This window comes from Arachis ipaensis, chromosome B10 (assembly GCF_059453495.1).
Source record: "Arachis ipaensis isolate K30076 ecotype BB chromosome B10, ASM5945349v1, whole genome shotgun sequence".
Taxonomy (NCBI): Eukaryota; Viridiplantae; Streptophyta; class Magnoliopsida; order Fabales; family Fabaceae; genus Arachis; species Arachis ipaensis.
Genome location: NC_142435.1, coordinates 35283455 through 35290190, shown reverse-complemented (window position 1 = coordinate 35290190; position 6736 = coordinate 35283455). Strand labels below are relative to the sequence as shown.

Genomic DNA, 6736 nt, shown 5'->3' with positions numbered 1-6736 from the left:
CAGGATTATTGACACAAGATTTAAATTCATTCTTACTTCTCATTTATTGATGACACAAGATTATTGATATCTTTAGGGTATTGCTATACATCCAAGTATTTTTTCATCTAAGTTTATCCAAGTAGGTCCAACACGAATAAAAACCACTCTCATTAAAAGAGCGTCGTTACACGCGCTTTTCTTCTTCTTCTTCTTCTTCTTTCAAATTCACGCATACCTCCTCCTCCTCCTCCTCCCTCTTCTTCGTATACGTAGATTCTTCTTCTGCTTCTCCTCTTCCTCCTCCTCCTCCTCTTCTTTTTCTTCTTCTTCTTCTCCTCTTTCGTTATCGTCATCACCAACAACACCAACATTTTTCTAATAGATTATTTTTTCAATCGAATTGAATGGAATGCAATTGCTAAATTGAATTGAATTGAATGGACGCAGGTGTTCTGAATTGAATTGAATTGATAATCTCTAAATTGTAGACATAGGTGTTTTGAATTTGATTTTATATAATGGATAATGTTCCGTTCATTTAGTACTATACAATTGTTTCATGTTAATGACGTGTTCGATTCATTATTCAGAAAGCTGTTTTGAATTAGATTTTATATAATGGATAATATTCCATTAATTTAGTACTATACAATTATTTCACCTTAATAATGTGTTCGATTTATTATGCAGAAAGCTGTTTTGAATTTTATTTTCTATAATGGATAATGTTCCGTTCATTTAGTACTATAAAATTGTTTCACCTTAATAACATATTCGGTTCATTATGAATTGAATTGAATTATTTTGAATTGAATGGACGCAAGTGTTCTGAATTGAATTGATAATCTCTAAGAGGAGAAAAAGAAGAAGGAAAGAAGAAAAACCTGCGTGTGCAAATTTGGAAGAAGTCAGCATGTGCTTCGTTTGGAAGAAGTCAGCATGTGCTTCGTTGGAAGAAGAAGAAGAAGAAGAAGAAAAAGAAGAAGAAGAAGAAGAAGAAGAAGAAGAAGAAGAAGAAGAAAGAGGAGGAGAAGAAGAAAGGAAAAAAAAGAACCTGCACAAATTTGGAAGAAGAAGAAGAAATACGAGGAGGAGGAGAAGGAGAAGGAGAAAGAAATGGTGAATGAGAAAGAGAAGAGCGCGTAATTTGAAAAGTTGTTACAACAACTTGGATAGACTTGGATACGAATTTTGCTTGGATATAGAGTTTTATTCAAAACTTTATTCAATTCAATAATGAAGAATAAGTTGTTACAAAGCCTATGACATACTCGCCGCATCGTATCGGCCTTTCTCCTTAAATTCCCCTCCTTCCTCACTCTCCGCTCCCTCTCAGAGCTCCATTCTCCAATGGAAGTTGAAGTGAAGTTTCGCCTCCCAACAACGACTCGCACAAAAAAATCATTGCCTTGCTCGCACCCTTCCATGCCGCAACCTACCGCCAACGCAACCTCTTCTTTGACGGTGCCGATTTGGATCTCTTGTCAAAGCGTGCAGTGCTCCGTGAGGATCAGTGCATTGGTTCACTAAAGGCAAAGGCTATTTTGATTGACAACGTGAGTAATGATTCCATATTTGACGATAAATTTTGGCATAAATTGGATAGATTTCATCATATAAACTCACACTTAATCACTAAAATAGCATACTTTTTGTGATTGCTCCTTAAATTGAACCTAAATGTGAAAACATGCATTTTTGTATTTAAATTGATCATTTTAATTCCAATTTTATGCCATTTGATGCCATGACGTATTTTGTTAAGTGATTTCAGCTCAATTAGGCAAGAATGGCTAAACAAAAGTGGAAGGAAGCATGCAAAAAGGGAGAACACATGAAGAAAACAAAGGAGAAGCACACAGCCAAGTGTGCATACGCACAACCTTCTGTGCGTACGCACAAGTGGCAAAATCAGCAAGTGTGCGTACGCACACCTCTGTGCGTACGCACAAGTCCCTGCGCGTGACTTCATTAATGAAGCACGTGGCTCGCAATTTTTAGGCTCTTTAGCCCAATTTTTTTAAGTGTTGAAGCCATTTTGGAGTGCGATATGAAGAAAATTTCATTCCATATCAAAGCATTAGCTTAGAGAGCTCACTTTTAGGATAGAAAGCATAATTTAGGAGTAGGAGTAGTGTAGTGTAGAAAATTCTCCCTTAGGGTTTATTTAAGTTTTATTATAGCATTTTATAGTTTAAGCTTTGATCTTGAAGTTTGCTCATCTCTTTTGTAAGTACTCTTTAATTACATTACTTTGTTACATTTTCTTATGGTTCAAGTTACTTTGTTAATATATGGAATTTTGGTTTCTTGGATCTTTTGTTTATGAATTTGATGCTTTATGATTTCTCTATGCTTGATTGAGTTTCTATTGTTGATATTGTGAATAGTTTGGTGATATTTTCATTTTTCTTTGCTATTTCCTATGTTTTGGTTTTATACCCACCAAGTGTTTGTGAAAATGCCACTTGGAAATTTTGAGTAGATTTTTACACTTGGGTAGTTAATTGACTCTTATTTCCATTGACGCTAGCTTTTTACTAAGAAATAAGTAAGTTAGCTAGGACTTATGGATTAAGGTCAATTATGCTTGCTTGACTTACTCCTCGATGTTAGGGGTTGACGAAGCGAGATTGACTCATCATAGTTGTCATAGTTATAGTTATGATAATGATAGGATTCCTTAATTCTCATTCCCAAGTCAAGGCTCTTTTATGCATTTATAGCATTTTCACTAGTTTTGACCTTACTTCCTTTTTACTCGCATTAATTTCAATTTTGATCCCTTCTTATTTCTTTCATCCCTTAGTTCTTTTAATTTTCGTTTTATATTTCAAAATCCCTTTATTTCACAACCAATAATGTACACCTAATTTGTGTTGTCCGAGGAAAGACGACTCGGGATTTAAAACTCCCGGTTTTTATTGGTTTGTGTTGTGACAAATGAAATTAAACTTTGATTGAGAGTAAGTTGTTGGTTTGGACTATACTTGCAACGAGATTCTATTTTGTGAAATTTTAAACCAACATTAATTCTCATATCAGTGAGCTGCATGGAGGAAGACGAGGAAGATTTGAACCCTAGGGTTGGTCTTGATTGTGTCGCGAAGCCTGGAAGCTTGGGCAAGTGGAATCTAGGGTTTTGGAGAGGGTGAGGAATAAGTTTAGGGTGAAGGGGGAGAATGAATTCATGGGTTTTGGAAATATTAGAAGTGTTTATGAATGGAAAGGTTTGAAATTAGAGGTGGATGAGATCAGACAAGCTTTGACTTTAGGACTCTTTACAAGATTGAATATGAGAGTGTTGATCCTGAGGAGGCTAAGCGGGTATTGAAGGAGTTCTTGAAGTTGTATTGCATTATTAGAATATTATGTACATAGTTTGTTTAAAGTTACATACATACATAATACACTCCTCAACAATTTTGCATATCTTGCTTCTTTGTGTTACATAGCTTAATCTCATTTCAAATCAGCTTGTAGCCGAAGTCAGATAGAGTTTTTACTTTTTAGTCACACCCACAGTTTTGAATGACATTACTAACACTATTTGCCACTTATGAGAGATCACCGTCAGGTAGGATCACATGTAGGGTTTAGAGTTTGGTTAGAAATGTTGGATAAAAATAAGCATTAAAGATTACAACTCTTGTTTAAATTATTTGTGATCGATTTTGTTAACGCCTCAATCTTTTTTAGTAAAAAATGAATTTTTACTATTTTTATTTTATATTATTTTTATACTATCAAACTAGTGTATGAACCCATGTTCAGCACGGAAAAATTTATAAAAGTAAAAAAAGTTTTTATGTTTGGATATTTAAAAAAAAACACACACACAATAATTATTATTTTAAAAAACTTATAAAATTATTATTAAAATCAAATTTTAACTTAAAAATAATGAATAATCATCATTTTACACTTTTTAAAAGTAAAATAATTATACATCGATTTCAATACAGAATTTAAAATAAAATTTAAATATTTACATTAGAATCCTATTTTTTTAAAGACTTCTCTATAAATAACATTGATGGTTGAATTTGCAGACATTCCTACGTGATTCATAAGTAAAACTTTTAAATCTCTCTTGCTCTTAACTTTTGAAAGTGCCACATATAGTTGGCCATGTGTAAAAACTGGTTTGGACAAGTACAATCCAACATGACATAAAGTTTGTCCCTGAGACTTATTAATTGTCATGGCAAATGATAATATTATGGGAAACTGTCTTCGTTGAAATCTAACTGGGATGGTTTCATTTGTTGGTACCATATTCATTCTTGGAATCAAAGTAATATGACCAATATTGTTACCTGTTAAGACTTCACATTCTATGACATAATTTTCAAGCTTCCTAACTCGTAGTCTTGTACCATTACAAAGACCACTGGATTGGTCAATATTCTTCAGTAACATCACCAGAGCACCAACCTTGAATATTAATTTATATGAAGACAAACCAGAGCAATTTATGCTATTCAGTAATTCAGGACCATAGAGATCTAGTTAACTCTCAATATTCCCTTCATCCATACAAATTGAATCCGAACTAAGATATACTTTTTTCCCTCCAAGAATGATAGCCATCAGATGGTTGTTGACCACTTCAACGATGTCCAGCGTGGGAGCCAGTATAGTTCTTGCTTTGAAAAAATCCTTTGAAGACATGTTTTCCAAAATATTTAGATAAGAAAAATGAACCAACTCATCAAATGCCTGGTCTGAAGAAGGAATAACAATATCTTCTGGAAGACATATCTCAGATTCACCATCTATATTGTCACCTATTAGACCATCACCAACTTTCAATAACCACTCACTAAATTCCTTTGTCTCATCTTGATATGAAGCAGTTGTCCCTACAGAAAGTCTAATATTTTTTTGTTAGTTTGAGCACCTGACAAAACTTTCAAAGGTAAATTGAATTCACGGTTGAATGAACGATATCTTGTCTCAATCCTCGTAGAATGACAGAAAGGATTTGTCTAAAGTCTCTACCTAGTACAATCACTTTTTCCCGAAAGGGTAAATCTTTGTTATATGTTGGAGAAAACCTCACGATATCACCCAAGCATTTATCAAGTACTTCATAGCAGTACTTACTAACCATTGGAGCCTCATCCCAAATTATAAGTTTGGCTTTCAACAATAGAATTGCTTGAGGGGAACCAGGTTTGATGTTACATACAGAATTCTCAGTTATATTCAGCGGTATTTTGAACCTTGAGTGTACCATTCTTCCATTAGGAAGAAGTAAATATGCAATACCACTTGAAGCAACATTTAACACAATATCACCCCTTGAGCAAATCTCAGCGGACATAAAGTTCCAGAGAAATATTTTTCCAGTACCCCCATGACCATACACAAAGAAACCCCCCCTTCATCACAATACACAGTTGTAACAATTTTATCGAACGTATATTTCTGCTCAGGTGTTGTGATGGCTAACATGTCTAAGGCATTTTTCTTTAACTCATCCCTGTTAAAGTTTAGCTCTTCCCTGATAACACTTTCGGTTAACAAAGAACTATCAACTTCAGTTGCTAAAGGCATAGAAGGATAGTCTTTTAAGGTTTTACCATAGGAATGTAAGATCTTGCCTATATCCATTAAGCATAACTACTTAATCTCATCATCTAACATGGTTAACTCTGCATATTATACGATACTATAAAAATTCAATCAAACTAAAAATGATCAATAATAAAGGACTTTTATAATTGCAATTAATAAAAACTCACCCCTCATGTTCATTAACGATTCTTTGTCGATACAAAATATCATCTAAGAGTTCATGCCAACATCTATCCTAGACATGTTCTGGTCTTGAGATATTGTTGGATGTTAATAGAATGACAAACAACCTCCTAACATATGATCCTGAGGCCCACGAGCTTGCTTCCTTAATTGCATACATGAATTCTCTGTCATCTTGCAAGAGTCCAAGAGCGAAGCATGCATCTCTATAAGTAGCATGAATTGTTCCTCCTACTGTTCTTATATCTCAAAAATCCATACATCCTCTTTGAGTATTCAAGAGAACTCGTTGGTAATATTCTTTGGTATTTGCTGCAAAAAACTTGGTTAAAATCCCACTTTTAAGTTGCTAAATGAATTAGGCTACGCGATTTCAATTATTATGTAGCCACACATGCGTAAAAAAATTATTTTTTCTAAAAAATAGAGAACAATTCTAAAATTGTATAATCTATAGAGCGTTAGATTATAACTATTGAAAGTTATTTGAACATTTGTTTTCTAGTGTAGATAAATCGAATAAAATTGACGTGGGGTATATATTGTTAAGATTTTAAATTTAAATCATCAAATAAATAAGATCAAAATTGAATATAAACTCGTCATTATGTGCAGGTACATGAGTCAACCTTCCAATTGCAAAGCCTTACTTTCGAGGAAACCACTTTGAAGCATCGTCCTTCCAAACAAACTTGGTTGGAAACTCAGTATAAGTCAGACTTCGAGCATAGGGATATGACATGTTCACCGCCATCCATCCCAAAAATATAGACTTATGAGATACTACTCTTTCGATGATATCATTCACATTAGAAGTTTCACTATAAACCGCAGGTTGCTCATCCTCCAAAAAGAGTGAAAGTCTAATCACAAATGGTTCTTTCTCTTAGATTTCATATCCAAATAAATGCCAGACTGCCTCACATGCCAAAATTTATCTACAATCATAGTAATTTCTAATTTCGTCAACAGCTTGTGTGGCTTCTGA

The 6736-nt window shown here is 33.9% G+C and overlaps 1 pseudogene; it reads left to right on the top strand.

The window, feature by feature from the left end:
* The first annotated feature begins 1332 nt into the window (after positions 1-1332).
* On the top strand, positions 1333-3363 carry LOC107620497 (triphosphate tunnel metalloenzyme 3 pseudogene; annotated as a pseudogene).
* Positions 3364-6736: the final 3373 nt, after the last annotated feature.